At 33.0% G+C, this 18302-nt stretch overlaps 1 long non-coding RNA gene across 1 annotated transcript; it reads right to left on the bottom strand.

Annotated features, from left to right (window-relative positions):
- Positions 1-8765: 8765 nt before the first annotated feature.
- LOC145792357 (uncharacterized) lies at positions 8766-10293 on the bottom strand. The gene is made up of 3 exons (XR_014331753.1): positions 10035-10293; positions 9895-9954; positions 8766-9793 (listed from the first exon to the last, which is right to left on the bottom strand). It is a non-coding gene; the product is annotated as an uncharacterized LOC145792357 (long non-coding RNA).
- Positions 10294-18302: the final 8009 nt, after the last annotated feature.

Genomic DNA, 18302 nt, shown 5'->3' with positions numbered 1-18302 from the left:
TAAACTGGTAAGATCCTCCGAAAAAACATCTGAGTATTCGTAAACTACCCTTGGCAACTCAACTCAGACTTCATCACACTCAGTACTCAAGAATTTGGCAAAAAGGCAACTAAGGTTACTCTACCCACGCAGATAATACACCGATGATAAGACTCTATCCACATCCTTCAAGAAATAAAAGCAATCACCGTTCAAGGTATATACAGTAACCCTTTGATGGTAATAGTCTATAACAGCCCGATAGGATGACAACCAGTCCATACCCAATATAACGTCAAAACTAGACATATTAATCAACACAAATGCAAAAGGCAGTCGGCGATCGACAACCTCTATGTCACAACCCCGACACCCCTGCATCAAAATAACCTCACCACCAAAAGGTGACTCTACATAGATAGAAGATGCTAACTGAGCCAACTCTAATCCGAAAGCCGATGCAAATGCAGATGAAATAAATGAATAGGATGCACCTGTATCAATCAACACATTAGCAACCGAATTGTAAAAAGAGAAGATATCTCTCACTACCAAAGGCGCTAGCACTAGATCTGGCGTGGTAATAGCATACACACGCCTTGAAGGTCTCTGCTCAACCCTCGAAGCATAAGCCTGATGTACTGACTGAGCCGAAAAGGCTCCCTGATTAGCCCTCGAGGCCTGTGCTGACTAAGCCAGCTGGTGGCTTTGTGTTTGCCTCGAACCAGACGCACTAGATGTGCCGCCCAACTAAGAGATTTGTTTCAATTCACCTAATCCTCATGCAATTTCTACAACAATCATAGTTATCCTCCACCGATAGCCCAAAATAGATATTTCTAAACAGATATAAAATCTCCACGATAGATAAATTATCTAAATTTCCATAGGTGAGGGATAATACACATCCAACTCCACCATTGATACAAACATTCGTCTAATTTTAGATTTCCAATACCAATTTCATTATTTATACAAAACAATTATTTTAAACATTTTAAGGCAAAACTCCATTTTCTCCCAAATCCAACCCATGTGTCAAAATCAATAAATTCAACACAACACATCCTCATATTTATACCCATAACCATTTTCAATACCTTCCTTTGAAAATTCATCTTTTGGTTTAAAACCAAAACCCAAGGTTTGTCTAAAATCCTCCAAATCCCAACATTATTTACACAACAACAAATAATTAAGTTAAAAAACATAGAAGAGTGTAGAAAGTCCATACCTTAAGCTTAAAAGACCAAGGAAGAAGTGGAGGAACTTCAAAGATGACGAAATCCAGATCCATTTGGATCAAAATGGAGCTTTTGAGATACTCTACCTTTTTCCCCAAGACACTAGGGTAGGGAAACCAACAGATCTAGATGAAAATGTAGAGAGAGAGTGAGTTTTAGAGAGAGAGAGGGTCCCGATCTAGGGTTTAGAGTGAAAAAGATGTGAAAAAATGATGTAAAAAGGTGCTGCTGCGAACTGATATACGCACAGTCCGCTTGAGCGCAAGAGTTGACGCTCGAGTGTCAGACACAATAAGTTGTTTTGCTCAAGCGAAGAAATGACGCTCTTAGTAGTTTTGCAGATAACAGACCAACGCTCGAGCGCAAGAAAGGCCACTCGAGTTGAGCCCGCTCAAGCGCAGAAAGGTTCGCTTGAGCGTAGAATACACTCTCTCAGTAGTTTTGTAGGCCTGCAAAAGTACTGAGAGTTCATGAAGCTCGCTCGAGCGCAAGAAGTGCCGCGAGCAGAGGAGCAAAATCTTGGGCAACAAAAGGTTTAAAAACCAAGCAACCAACCTGTTCCAAACATGTTCGGTACAACCCAATAGCCAAACTCAAGTAAGAATAAGGGGAGCAAGACAAGAACAACATTCAGAAACCATAAAACCCGAGTCCAGAAAATCAAATGGGTCAGGTCAAAAACCGGAATCGCTATAATTTTTATCTCAAAAATCTTAATTTGTTATAGTGTGAAGTAGTCACTGTTAGTTTCTAATTTCTTTTTCTTTAATGTTTAATTTATTTTAATTTTCTTAACGTTTAGTTTTATTGTTTTATTTATTTTAAAATGTGCAATTTAGTCTGCTCTCAGTTGATAAGTTCAATTTCTAGTCTTGACAACAAAAGTGACTAAAATCCTATTTGAAAATTGACTATTTTAATTAATTTTTTGACTTTTTATGAAAATATGTATTAAAAAAATAGAAAAAATAATGTGAGAACTTTTAATAAATTTTTGACTTTTTAACTAAAAACTAAAGTCATCAAATCGGGCTAAATAATTAAACATAAGCAAGCCACTATGGAGTAATTCGTGTAGGTCCCAACTTTAACTCTCATGGAATACAAAAATACTTGAACTTAATTAAATATGTGATTTATCAGTTATTACATCCATAATTTATTTATAATACATTGTACTAAATGATAAGATTAATTAATTGAAAGTTTCTACCATAAACAAAGGTATAAAATCACAAAGATTTTTTAGTAAATTACATTTTGCACCCTTACACTTTGTACCAAATCTCACTTTGGTCATTACACATGAAATCATGACAGTTAACCCACTGTACTTTTGGTCAAATCTCACTTTGGTCTTTACACATGAAATCGTGACAGTCAACCTCTGCACTTTCACTCAAATCCCACTTTGGTCCCTACACAAGTATCAATGTCCCTTTTTTGTAACTTCATTTTTAAATCTTTAACAAAATTCAGTAATGTGACAAAAATGTGACTATGAAATGAGGATAAGAGAGGAAAAAATCATCTATGTTTCCCACCAATACACTTTGTCCTACGTAATAAACACATGAGAGTTATATAATACAATATATATATATATGTTCATATGGTAAAAAATGGGATGAAAAGGCAAAAAAGTAGAGCTTTTGAAATTTTAAAAAAAAAATACAACAAAGAAATCAAAAAGAAAGAAAGATGAATAGACAGAAGACTGTGTTACTGTAAAAAACAGAGTTTTGTGATTTCAATTTATGCAAAATCCTAGTTCATCTTCTTAATTGTTCACAATCTACATTTTGTTTTAGCCTAATACAGTTATATTTTAATGTAAATTTTGGGATAAAGTGTGTATTGGTGAAAAATATAGATAATTTTCCTTTATTACCCTCATGTTGTAATCTCATTCTTATTACATAATTAGATTCTGTTGAAGATTTAAACAATTGAGTAACATAAATGTGATATTGACACTTGTATGGGGACCAAACTGAGATTTGACCAAAAATACAAGAGGTTGACTGTCATAATTTCATGTGCAGGGATCAAAGTGGGATTTGACTAGAAGTGCAAGGGGTTGACTGTCATGCTTTCATGTATAGGGGCCAAAGTAAGATTTGATGCAAAGTGCAGAGGTGCAAAGTGTAATTTACCTAAGATTTTTTTATAATTTATTGTTTGGAATTGACTTTTTTAGTAACTCTTTTATTCATTTTTTTAGTAAAAAAAAATTACACTTTTAAGTTTTTTTCAACTAGATGGACCAAAAATTAAATAAAAGAAAAAATTTTGAAAAAAATTCCGCTAAAGACAAAAAACAATTAATTTTTTTTGTCTTTAGTGAATATTTTTTGAATTTTTTCAAAATATTTTTACAAATTTGTTGGTTATTTTGACACTTCGAAAGTTAGAAATATAATTTAAGGGTGTCAATAAGGATCTAAAAATTCCTTATAGATAATAAATGTCAATTCGTATCAAGCGATTATGTTAAAGTTCTCTTAACCTCAATGAAGACGACTTTATTGTGTTGTGTTAAAGCTTGTAGTTTAAATTCGTAACAAAATGGGAGGGAAAGACTGGCCAGAAAATTGCAATTGATTAATTAAATAAATGATTACAATATATTACCTTTAGTAAGGACAATTTCGAAGCTTTAGACGGACCAAATTTTGAAATTACAAGACTAATCTACTCCTACGGAAAGTAAGTACTTGTATAAAAGTAAAGTGCAAGAAGGGTAAGAATTTTCATTATCTTGATGTATCCCACAGGGTACCCCTTGCTTGTCACATGTCACCTTTGCATTAGATGGTTTAAATGTAACGCCAACAAAATCTTTGTGTACTAGATGGACCACAAAAGAATTTTATCATAATTTTTTTAAAAATATATCACTGAAAACAAAAAGAAAAAAATAAAAAATATATATATTTTTAGATGAATGTCAAACCATTTAGGAAAATAAATGGGTATTATGTTAAAATGTGCTGATGTAAATGTGATATAGTTGTTTTTAACGGTCCGCCATGTGAGACGGTAAATGAAGTTGACGAAAACTTGCAATTGCTATGGCATTTATATAATTTCATACACCATAAATTAAATAAAAAATTAAGTGTTGTGTCTTAATTAAGGAGGATTGACTATGTGAATTTTGTTTTTGTCATTTTATTTTATCAATAGTTATATATTTAATTAAATTAAATAAAAATATTATTGTATCACTCTTTCTTACTATTATATCAATTAGTCTTTATTATATATGACCAAATCATCTTAACTTATTTTCTCAATTTTTTTAATAGGCGCTATTCCTATCATTTTACGAATATATTTATTTCTAATTTTGTCTTTTAAAATCTGATCACACATCCATAATTCTAGTAATTGAAATAAAATCAAATTACAAATTATGCCACCACACGTGAGAAAATTTTATGTTCAATATGTTCTTATCTTCAATAGGAATTTCTCGTGGTCCTTGTTCAAGTTTTGATTGTTTTTAATTCCAAATGTTAGGACCACTAATGGTTAAGAACTTCTATCACTGGTTGGAGTGGACTTCAAGGCCACATCAATTGAGAACAATTTGCAAATTCCAACACATACATATAATAAATGTATAAAAAATTATGGAAATGGACTCTTTAACCATATATGATTGTTTACCACAAATGTTTCCCTTACCATGCATTGAGGGTAATCAATTTGTCTAATATGAAGACTTGACTTCAATTGTCCTATATATTTATAATTTTTTTTTTTTATGTGATAGGCACTGTGATAGTGTTAAAATTTTGAATTTTAAGAAAGATTTTGCAAGGAAGAATAAATAATAAAATAATAAAAGAAAAATAAATAAATGAAATATAAATTTTTTTTTTCATTTTTTCTTTTCCTTTCCTTCCTGTGGCAAATTTCTAGTTTTCAATGAAATACACTGGTCTAATACTAAAACTTGACTTTAGTTATCCTATTTACAATTCATTTTCTCATATTAAAGGCATTATGGTGGTGTTAAAATTATGAATTTTAAGAGTGATTATCCAAAAAAGAACAAGCAATAGAAAGAAAAAGAAATTAGTAAATATAATTTTATTTTATTTTTTTACTTTTTTTCTCTTGCAAATTTTTCTTTTCTTTTTTTTTATGAGAAAAAGGGAAGGAATCTTAATGAAATGCACTTTTTCAGTATGAATACTTGACTTAAGTTGTCTTATTTGCTATTCATTTTTTCATGTGATAGGCACTGTGTTATTATTAAAATTATGAATTTTAAGCATGATTTATAGAGAAAAATAATGAATAATAAAAAGTAAATAAAATAATTTTTTTCACTTAAGCATGTAATTGTTTATGACAAATGTTTCCTTACTATGCATAAAATGAAAGGATTTTTTTTTTCTTTTCTTTTTTATATATATATATATATATATATATATATATTTGGAAAAGATGAAAGAATCTTAATGAAATATACTTGTCCAATAAGAAGACTTGACTTTAGTTATCCTATTTACAATTCATTTTCTCATGTGATAGGCATTGTTGTGGTGTTAAAATTATGATTTTGCAGAGAATAATAAATAATAAAAGAAAAAAATACTAAATGAAATATTTTATCTTTTTCTTTTCCTTTCTCTCTTAGCAAATTTTTCTTTTACTTTTTTCATGAAAAAAGGGGAAGAAATCTTGATGAAATACACTTGTCCAATATGAGGACTTGACTTTAGTTGTTAATGGTGTTAAAATTATGAATTTTAAAAAAGATTTGCATTGAAATATAAATAATAAATGTTACCTAATAATTGTCTGTCTGTGGATGGATATACATACAATGGACATGTTTTTGAGGCCAACCAAACTTTCAATTACTTCTCAATCTTAATCTGCCGTGTATAGAGGGCAAGGAAATAGTAACTAAATGTTCAAATTGAAGTCACTGTTGTGATTATTCAAACCCGATCAATACTCATGTGGTTTAGTGAAATTCAATTGGCACTATTATCATCTATATCGGTCGTTAATTTTATGAATTCGACTCTCATGGGAAAAGACATTGTAATTAGTTGTTAAATTTGTCACATACTGCTAAATATATATTGTTGAATTTTCTTAGGGTAAATTACACTCTGTGCCCTTGTACTTTGCACCAAATCTCACTTTGGCCCCTATACATTAAATTATGACAGTCAATCCCTGCACTTCTAGTCATATCTCACTTTGGTCCCCACATATGAAAATGTGACAATCAACCCCCAGAACTTTTACTCAAATCCCACTTTGGTCCCTACACAAGTGTCAATATCCCTTTTTGGTTATTTCATTTTTAAAATTTTAACAAAATCCAATCATATGACAAAAATACGACTGCAAAATGAGGGTAAAAGAGGAAATCATCCATGTTTCCCACCAATACACTTTGTCCTACGTAATAAATACATAAAAGTTATATATGTGTGTGTGCGGGGGTAAAAAATTGGACGAAAAGGCAAGAATGAACTTTTGAAATTAAAAAAAATGCGACAAAGAAATCAAAGAAAAAAAAATGAATAGACAGAAGACTGTGTTACCGTAAAAACAAAGTTTCGTAATTCCAATTTATACAAAACCCTAATTCATCTTCTTAATTGGTCACAATCTGCTTTTTGTTTTAGCTTAATACAGTCATATTTTGAAGTAAATTTTGGGATAAAGTGTGTATGCTGGAAAATGTAGATGATTTTCCCTGCTTACCCTCATGTTGTAGTCACATTCTTATCATATGATTAGATTCTGCTAAATTTTTAAACAATTGAGCAACAGAAAATGAATATTGACACTTGTATAGGGATTAAAATGAGATTTGACCAAAAGTACATAAGGCCGACTGTAAACCAAAGTGGGATTTGACCAAAAGTGTAAGGAGTTAGCTGTCATGAATTCATATGTAAGGGTCAAAGTGAGATTTGGTGTAAAGTGTAATTTATCCATTTTCTTATATAATTTGAATCTGTATGACAAATTTATCTTTATAGCTAAAATTCTAAACATAAATCTCGTGCACGTGGCTTTTCTTGTGCAAATTATTTCTTACCCATTGAGAAAAGAACAAAAAAATCGTGATTATTAAAACATAAAAGCTTCAACGCATGGCCTAATCCCACAACATTTAGATTTAAATATTATTTGAGCAACTCACAAGAATAATTTGATGTATTTACTTTAAGTACTTGCAATGGCACGAATCTATTCAAATGTAGATATTGTAAAAAATTTAAAAAGTCAAAACCAATGGATTTAAACCGATGGAGCTGAATTAAAAAAATAAATTAATTTAAAATAAAATCACCGAATCTATTTGACAAAGTTTTTAAATTTTGATATTGCAAATATTAAAAAGTTATTAACCCACAACTAAAACACTAGGGCAATGGAATTCACCACATACATCATATTTATATTATTCATGCTTATTAATTCTTCATTTTTCTCTTCCCCATAAATTGGTGGCAAAAATATTATTTTTCATTTTCCAAATAAAAATTTAGAATTAAAAAATTTATTAAATCTATCCAAATTTAATTTATATCTGATCTTAACAAATCATAAATTGAATCCAACCAAACACATTGAAATTTAATTTTAAAAAAATTTAGTTAAAAATCAACAAGTAAAGAAGAAAAAATTTATTTGATTAAAGAATATTATTAATTGAAAAAATTAAATCATATGAACAATTATATATAATTAAGCAGGTAACTTCATCCTAACCTTAACAATTTATTTAGCCATAAGTTTAGCCCAACGTACTCATATTTGAAAGAACTTTCTTGGTTGAATTAAATAAATAATCCACGTACAAAATCTTCTTCTCTCAATATTTGGAATACACTAAGGATGTGTTCGGTTAATAAAATAGAATAAAAAAAGAAAATAAAAAAAGTGTGTAAAATGTGTGTAAAATATAATTTTATTTCATTCACGTTTTACCTACCGTTTCCATTTTCAATTTCAAATCTCTCACTAAATCCTTAAACCAAACAGCGCATAAGGTTGTGTTTAATTCATAACTTGAAACCCAATTCTTGTACCCATTGTGATTTCACATTCTAGCGTGAACTGTTGCAAGTCTCCAGCAATCAGTGGCGGAGCCAATTAAGGCCTAGAAAGGGGCATGTGCCCCTCCTCAACTTTGAAAACTTACATTTTCACCAAATGTTTTGAAAATATCTTTCAATTTGCCACCTCAAATTATATATTCCCCTATATTTGTTTAATATATAACCCATCTTTTTTAATTTTTTCAAAAAAAAAAAAAATACTACAATTTATCCATTCAATTTTTTATTAGAATAATGCTTGGGACCCCTTTTTGGGGTCACCCCCTCACCCCCTTTGCCACGTGGCAGGGGGTGATTGGTGGAGCAGGAAAAAAAAGAAAAAGAAAAAGAAAAGGTAACCAATGAGAGAGAGAGGGGGTCAAAGGGGGTGGGGGGAAAAGGGGGATGAATCATTACTCTTTTTATTATTAGAGTTCAACTTCTGAAAGTTTTATTTCAAGAAACCATGTCCTTGATTGGGTCATCAAAATAGGAAGAGTGTCGGAACAAATACTTTTATAGGTGTTCTCCTATTCTTTCTATGCCAAGGTTTGAAACCCACAATATAAACATCATCTAACCAACCAGGCCATCAGGCTACCATATGGAACCACATTCAATGTGATTCTATACAGGGAACCTATTTGAAGTATCACCAAGAGCAGGTTCTATCTGTTGAGCAATATGTTCTTGATCAAAATTTGAATCTAATTCCCCCAGAGGATACTCTAGGGACCAAACTGGAAGAAAGAAGAGGACAAATCTATGTGAAATAGTTTGAACACCCAAATCCATCGATTAGTGCCCTATAGTATACTTTCTTTTGTTTCTAAGGGAAGCAAAAATTATTTTGATGGGCATTTTTCTAACCCTTCAAAGCCCAAACCTACATGTAACTAATGCTTCAAAGCAAACCTACATGTGTATGAGGTGCAACACTCATCCCTAGATGAATGGAGCTTAAGCCACACTCTGTTCAAACTACAGGTGGAAGGAAGACAGAACTTTAAGGATGATAGCAGACCACCAAAAGATTGGTATTATGCATTGTGCATTATAAAGTGACCTTTCACTTGTATATCAGCTGTCTGCCACAAAATTTCATTCCAGTCAACCACCCACAAGAATCAACCCATTTGAAATAACACCATCTTATGTTTAATTCACTTCTTTCGCTTAAATAGCTGTTGTTCATATTTATTTTTTCTAAAATTTCTGTACTTCCAATAAATTCTGATCTATTTCAAAATCAATTGTTAGTTTAACACCCTATAAACAGCAAAATGGCAGAGAATGATCAATGTTTGCAACCTCAAGTAGCATGACTTTATTGAGTTAATTAGTTCCCATAATCTTTCTTTCAAAATATTCATGGTAATCTCACACAACATTTGTCCTGGCTTTAAAGGAATTTAATAATTCATGGTAAAACTTCTTTTGTAGTACTTGTTCATCTTTTTTTGACAGTCGCACATTTAAAATCTGCACAGATAACAATCAAATGAAGAATGCAATTGTTTAAAGGCACCATCAATGTTATTTCCAAAAGCAGAATCAAAGGAATAAAATGCAGAGTATTTTACCTCTATCTCTACCCCTTCCCCAACCACCACGTCCTCTCCCACGCATATTAGGAGATCCCTCTAATTCCACACAAGAATAACCTAATTACAAAAATATTTTAGAAAAAAATAAAATAGACAATTATATAATATTTATTTACCTCCTTCATAATCATATTCATTCCATGGTTTCACTTGATCAACTGGAATAGGTGTTTGGTACCTGCAATTTAGTTAGAAGATAGGATACTAATCATTAGCAACTCAAATGTTCAGATACACTTCATCATACTAAAAATCCTACATAAATTTAAAGGTTCTCAACCATAGAACAAGACTTAAAAAGACTATGATTATCATCAACCATTAACTACAAAAGGAAACAAAGGGCAGGATAGCTCAAATGTAGTCAAATTTTGGATAGTTCCGATCAAGTCCTATTGAAAAAAAGTCTAAGTAAAATTGTCGCTAAAAATTGACAATTCGTGACCTTTTTTTTCTCATGGTTTGTATAAATTGTTGCTAAAACTTACAATTAGTGATGCTTTTCTGTGATGAATTTTTCAAACTGTCGCTGAAAGTTAAAAATTAGTGACTTTTTTGCGACAATTTTTTTAAACTGCCGCTAAAACTTATAATTTAATGACATTTTTGTGACAATTTTCAAACTTTCGCTAAAAATTAGCAATAAGTGACGTGACATTTTTTAATAGCACTTGATGAAAAACGCAATTAATTATCATAGGACCTATTGGACAGTCCACCTATTAGGATATACACATAGGTACCCCTGTAATTTGGGCATGCATTATTTTTTAGGCTCATCCTTACACAATCTAATCATTTTTTCAAGTAAATCTAGAGTAAGACTCTTTGTATAAAACCTAAATTCTATTCATCGAGTCATTGTTTAGATTGTTATTTTTTTGTTTGTTGCTTGACACTCAATGATTGTATAGTTCATCAAAGGTGGCTTTGCATGTTCTATTCAATACAAGTAGGAGAAGAACCCAACTTGGAATTTTTAAAAATGAAAAAAATAATAAATAAATAAAAACATAACCAAGTCAATATGAAATGGATCATTTTCCTCTTTGCAACTCCTATGTTTGAAGCAAGATGTTGTCTTATTAGACCATGAATTACAAATGTCTAGAAAAGTTTCATTGCTACTTCACAAGGCAATCCACATCAATGGAATGAAGGTGAAGGACCCATGACAATGATAGAACGCCCCAAACAATTGATCTATTTGCCAAGCATGGCATGGCAGCTCATCAAGCATTAACATCATCTATGGTCACCAAAATAGAATTACTATCCACAAACCACCAAAAACACACATGACCAACCTTGGAGGCTTAGGACCTCCATAATTACCTTAATCATACATATTATCTCAGAAGTGATATACACTAAGAAGGGAGTTATACAACCATACGATCAGAGGAGAAGGATTCGCATAGACTAGCATTTTTCTCTCTTAAGTAGTTTATGCAACCCTTTATTAAGGATTACAGTCTCTTCACTATGTAAAAAATATCAGAGCAACAAAAACACCTCCAAGTGTAGGTTGTCAATGTTAGATGAATATGGATACCTTACACAAAATCCCATCCCTGGGGACCTCTTGAATTACTGACCCCATATGAACATTCACGAGTATTTACAAACTTCCGAATTAATATGGAATGGTAAGGGGTTCCACTTGTGGCAAGAATAAGCACACTTATGGCATGTATGTAGGCTAGCAACTCTTCGCAGAGGGCCTCGAGAAGCAATAATAATTTACAAACACATATATGCAAAACAGATACAAATATACATGAGCCATACTTGTACAATCCTGCATTAATATCGCCCACTAATAAATGATCACAACCTTCCATCCCTAACCCAAAATCTCAAGTTGATTATTATGAACAAAAATAACACAAGGGAAGAGTGTAAAATTTACCCCGCAAAAGATGTATCCAGTTCCTTCTTGGACAAAGTAATTGTTATCACTGAGACATGGTGAGTAGTTTCTAGGCTGCACTAGCAAAAAATCTATCAGCCTAATAACCATCAAAATGGCACTAGACATAATGACTAGTTCACAAGCATAAGAAGATGTTTTGCTTCTTACGGAAGAAGGCCTTCTTCTAATGGTTCCCATGTATCGGTTATATCCATTTAACCAATTGATGTATTCTGATGGAGACTAGAAATCCTTCTCTGATACAGAAAACGCCTTTCCATTAGCATGTAATACATTGAAGACAGCATAGACAATTTTTCTGTGGAGGGGGGGAAGGGATATTTGAACAATTTCCCCCATGAACCAAACAGGAGAAAAGAACAACCTTAATCAATTCAGCAATCATCACAGTTTTGTTGATAGCTCTGCCCATGGCCTTTAGAGCAATTTCATTGGATCCTTTCTCCTACAAAAGGCATCTCTAAATAATCCATCTTTTGATCTTTTTTTCCATCACATCACCTGCATTTATTTAAATCATCCCAAACCACCCTTAAATAAACAAAATAAATAAACAAGAGTTAAGAAAGAGAAGAGACACTACAAGAAAAGGGGCTTTATTCTTGGAAAAATGGTGTAATATAGGCTTATTTTGGGCGATCTTTGAGCCCAAAATTGAATGGGCCCCAAACGTCTTTTGGGTTGGGTCCAAAGAGGTGATGTGTTCCTTGTTGCGTGACAAGTCACACGGTGAAGACGGTACGTCAAAACCATTTATGAGTGAATGGAAAGTTGACGTCGTTTTCGGGTTCGTGGAATTGAACATTTAAAGATTTAAATGTGGGTTTCCTTTTAATGGGTTGCCCCACATTGAAACTTTAAGAGAGCTTGTATATCTATATAAGTTCTAGACTACAACACTTGGGTTGGGCCCCAAGTTTGTAGAATGGAGGAGTTATGGACAAAGTGTATCTTAACCCAAACCACCACGCGCCGCCGTCTGGCCGGGTGCGGTTGTGGGTTGTGGGTCGGGTCGGTTCTAATATTAATTTTTTTTGCAAAATTTTAAATGAAATTAAATTCAAATTTTGTGCCAACAAAATTGAATTAATTTTTCTGTCCATTTGATACCTTTCCAGTCCGAAATTCCTCGCTGTTTTCAAACTGTTTTTTCAGTTATTAAACTTCCAGAAACTGCCCAGCAGTTTCAGGTTTAACTACTGCAGTTTACAGAATTCAAATCTATCTAGATCGGTTTGAATTTAAGTTGTATCTGTTCGGAACAGTTTTGCATCTGTTCATTCAAATTTCTACACCTGTTCGGCTCTATTTATTCCAGCACTGTCCAACAGTTTTTGGGCATTCAAAAATCAGTTTGAAATGTTCATCTTGCAGTCATCTTTTGCTCCTTTGCATTTATAATCTTCATTCTAGTTTTAGAGAAAATTAAGGAGAGTATAGAACACAAGTTTGGTTCGTTGTACAAATTTGTTTGGAGTGCTACTACAAATTTGTAAAGATCATTGTATCTTGGGAGATAGACGCCACATAACCGTAAGCACCGTAGTGGGGCGAATCTGTCTTAAAGACAGAGTGTCACACACTCAACTTGGTCATTTATTTTTTCATTCGGTTCGACAAAATAAATTCTGTAAGTTTTTATTTTATTTTGTTTGATTTAGTTTCAATTTATTTTATTTACACAGAAAATTGTTCTAACAATTATAACACGGAAGCATTTGCGACGACATCACTTACTGTCGCAAAAAGTGATTTTTTGCTACGGAATCACTTGCTGTTGCCAATAAATGGGTTTTTAGCGACGACACCCCTTTCTGTCACAAAAAAACTTTTTGAGACGGTAACAACTGCTGTCGCAAATAATACGTATTTTTTTCAACGGTAACCTATGCTGTCACAAATAAAGCTATTTTTTGCGACAGCATGAATTGCAGTTGCAAAATAGAGAGTTTTTTGTGACGATAATAGGTGCCGTTGCAAAAAAAAAAAAAAAAAAAACTAAAATTTTTGTAGTGTTTCGCCCATTTTTTCATCTTCCTGTCTCTCTCTATCTTTCGCTCATCTCTCTTCTATTTCTCTTTCTCTCTCTCTCACTCATCACTATTTGTCTGTCTGTCTGTGTCTTTCTCTGTCTCTCTCTTCCACACTGTGCTCGCGTTGCTCACTCTCTCCCTCCCTGCTTCTCAATTTACCAATCTCCCTCTCGATTTATCGATCTCTTTTTTTTTCTCTCTCTTTTCTTTCAATCGCTTATTTCTCTTAATCACTTGTCGAAAGAGAAAAAAGTCAAAAAATGAAATGGGCCTCTCTTCCCTTCTCGTTCATCTCTCTTCTCTCTCTCTCTTTATCTCTCATCTCTCTCTCTCTCTTTCTCTCACTTATCACTCTTCTCTCTAGCTCTCTCATCTCTCCCTGCTCTCTATCTCTCTTGCTCGTCTTTCTTTTCTCTCTCTCTTTTACTATGTCTCTCTCTATATCTCTTGTTCATCTCTTTTTGTTGTCTCTCTCTCTCTCTCTCTCTCTCTCTCTCTCTTTTTGTCTATCTCTCGCTCATCTTGTTTCTCTCTCTTTCTCTCTCTCTTTGTGTCTCTCTCACTCACTCATTACTCTTCTCTCTGGCTTTCTCATCTCTCTTCGCTCTCTATCTCTCTTGCTCATCTCTCTTTTCTCTCTATCTCTTTATATCTCTTGTTCATTTCTTTTTGATGTCTCTCTCTCTCTCTCTCTTTGTCTATCTCTCGCTCATCTTGTTTCTCTCTCTTTTTTTCTCTTTCTTTGTGTCTCTCTCTCTTTGTGTCTCTTTCTCTCACTCATCTCTCTTCTCTCTTAATCACACTCATCACTTTCTCGAAGCCCATTGTTGTTGAAAGAGGAAAAAGTCAAAAAATGAAATGGGTTTCTCTCTTTGTCTCTTTGTCTTTGTGTCTCTCCCTCACTCTCTTATCTCTCTCTTTCACTCATCTCTCTTCTCTATCTCTCACTCATCTCTTTTCTCTATCTCTCTCATCTCTCTCTGTCTCTCTTACTTATCTCTCTTCTCTTTTTTTTTATGTCTCTCTCTATATCTCTCTTGTTCATCTCTTTTTTTCTCTCACTCTCTATATCTAGCTGATCGTCTCTTGTTTCTCTCCCATTTTCTGTTTCTCTCTTCCTAGCTTTCATTGCGTAGCAAAATGGACATGGAGTTTTTTTGGCAAAAAATGAGTTTTTTTTTTTTTGTGGCTACGACAACCTTTTCCCGTCACAAATACAGGCTATCGGCGACGGTAATACCCCCGTCACAAATAAAAAAAATTACTAAATGAGCCATGAATTCATTGTTTAGGGCTTGTTTGGTAACCATTTCGTTTTCAGTTTTCAGTTTATATTTACAAAATTTTACAAAACTATCATAAAAACTTGTATGATAATTTTTTTGGTTTATAAATGGTCGTCTCAATTTATAAAATTGAGAAAAAATTGTAAACTCAAAAAATGAGTTTACTTTGGTTTTTAAATAGAAATTTAAAAATTTGAGTAACAATTTTTTTTAATTAATTTTTTTTCAAGTATTTTTTTCAATTAATTTTTTTTTCAATTAATATTTTTTCAATTATAATGTGTATGATCCCATTGTCATAAATAATAAAAAAATAAATATAAATATTTTAGGCATGGACAAGCATGTTTTTTAGTTTATGTTTTTAAATTTTTTTAAATATTTTATTCAAACCAAACGCATTAATGTTCAAACCAAACATTTTTATAAACAAAAACTAATTTATAAAATTTTTGTAAACATAAACAAAAAAACGTAAACATTATCAAACGCTACCTTAAATTTTCATTTGTGACCGGAAAAACCAAGGCGCCAAAATAAAAATTAACAAGCGCCAAATAAGAAAATAAGAAATTTTCAAACACCTAAAGAAGTTAAAAATATTAGAATACGAAAACCCTCTTTCTCTCAGTCGCCAATCTTTGCACCAGTTTCTAGGGTTCCAATCTCCACACTCATACTTGCACACACAAAAATGGAGCATCAATTTTCACTGATTAGACACGGCCTTTAATCGATCTCAGCCTCGGCTTGGAATCTAGAGAGAGAAAGTATGGTGGAGGATGGATCGGAGAGAGAGAACGAGAGGCTATCGATAATGGATTCGATTGAATCTCGATCGGTATTTCAAGACGAGGACAAGTCAGAGATCAAGGACGAGGATGATGATGAAGATTTGCCACCTCGAATAGGCATGGATTCGGACGACGATGATAATTCCGAGCAAAGACTCATTCGGTAGGCCCTCGGGTCGATTCCTTCAATGTCAAAGCACTTGAGGTCTCCGGAGCACAACGGAATGACTTTTAGGTAAATTTCTGGAGCTAATTTGGTTTAATATGGATTGTGTTAGCTATATATTATATGGATTTACAATTTTTAAATTTATATCATGAAATAATCCATATTTTTATCTTTTTTTTCCATCACATCACCTACACTTATTTAGATCATCCAAAATCACCATTAAATAAACAAAAAAAATAAATAGGAGTTAAGAAAGAGAAGAGAGAATAATAGTGAATCTAAAGACCAAAAGACACAGTGAGGCACAAATAGTTTGCATGGTGCTGGATTGTCATGAGACAGTTTGTATGGTAATAGACAATCGTTATGGATATTTAATTATTTATTTATGATAATAAAAAATAATACATCTTTTTAAAAAAAAAAATTGAAAAACTAATACTATGTTTAGGGATGGCAATTTGAACCCGGCTCGACGGGGACCCGACCCCCCGACCCCAAATTGAATGGTTTTTCTCCAAAAATATCCCCGACGGGTTGGGAATGGTATTTTGTAACGCCCTCAAAAAAATAACATTAAACTAACCACATTCCTTTATTTCATTGAGTTTCATTACATAAGTATTACATGTTAACATCAAAACAAAATGCCCTACGGGCTTACAGCTTTCCAAGTTAACACTTGGTTTCAACAAAAGAGTACTAACTCGTTTACACATTAAGCCCTTGGCTTGAAATTACATGTAATACATCAAAAGTTAAACAACTACACTATGTCCGCCTCTAGCCTCCCAGCTATGTCCTTGGAGGTGGCATGCTTCCTGTACCTGAAAATGATATTCCCATATAGGGTGAGCCACAGCCCAGTAGAAATTCACTAAACCAACCATGGACAATGACTAAAACATTAGCAATTGATAGTTGGTCAACACTGATACAATCACATAAATTACATATTTATGTCAACGACTTACAAGTCCCAATTAATTTTCATTTTCCCCTTTTTCAACAGATAAGCATGCCAGCTCTATCATCATTTCCACAGATATGTATAAAAACTATATCTCACATTCAGATAAGCATAAAAGCTATATCCACATTCTCAACAGATATGTATATCAACAATATCCACAGATAAGCATACAAGCTGTATCCACACTTCACAAAGATAAGCATATGAGCTCTATCTTCACTTCTCTAGACAAGCATATGAGCTCTGTCTACGGAGTTCATCCCCTATCTCCTCCCAATACCTATCCGGTTTAGAGGTACATCCCCTATCTTCCCCTAAACCGCAGAGTACATCCCCTATCTCCTCCTCTACACATAGCGTATATAAACACATTGGTTCTATATACAATCACACAATACACACAATTAATGTATTCTATCAACCGTCAAGTTCCATGACACATTCCATTGATTAGTTTCCGTTTACCTAATCATCATGCATTGTCTACAACAATCTCGACTATCCTCCACCGATAGCCCAAAGCAGTTATTTCTAAAACAGAAAATAAATGCACAAATGGATATTCAATCAACATTTCATTTCCTCATTTCTCACCAATTAATTATCCCAATTAATTAAACAATGTAATTAGGCCATTTTCCATAATTACCATTTCAACCCTTAGGTCCCATTTTCATCAATGATTCAACAATCATTCCATTTTTCTATGCCAAACATGCATCTAGGTTTATTATGAATAAAACCCCAACTTTTGTAAAATTACACAAAAGCCCCAAACTTTCACAAAATTACCAAACCAAGCCCAACATCTCAAAATACCAAAATTTAAAGACAAAACCCATAGAGAGGAGTAGGTTATCCCTACCTCAAATTCGGAGTTCCAAAGGAGAAGACGACAAAACCCAACGTGCTCCAAAACCCGAGATTTTCAGATTGAAATGAAGCCCTCGACGATCAACAACTTTTTTGTAAAGGCCAAAGGTGAGTAAATCACTCCTACTAGATCAAAACCTAGAGAGAAGGTAGAGTCTAGAGTGAGAGGCTCAACAATGGTGATTTTGGAAAAGTAAGAGAGAGAAGAGAAAGTGAAAAAGTGATTTGAAAAGTCACAATTTCGGGACTTTAACCCAGGTCTCCGCTCGAGCGTAAAACACCCCGCTCGAGCGGCCACTCACAGACTTCCGCTCGAG

Source organism: Camellia sinensis, chromosome 6, assembly GCF_055761805.1.
Source record: "Camellia sinensis isolate YWXY chromosome 6, ASM5576180v1, whole genome shotgun sequence".
NCBI classification, from domain to species: domain Eukaryota; kingdom Viridiplantae; phylum Streptophyta; class Magnoliopsida; order Ericales; family Theaceae; genus Camellia; species Camellia sinensis.
Note: the sequence above shows the minus strand (reverse complement) of the source record. Positions and strands in the feature narration are given on the sequence as shown.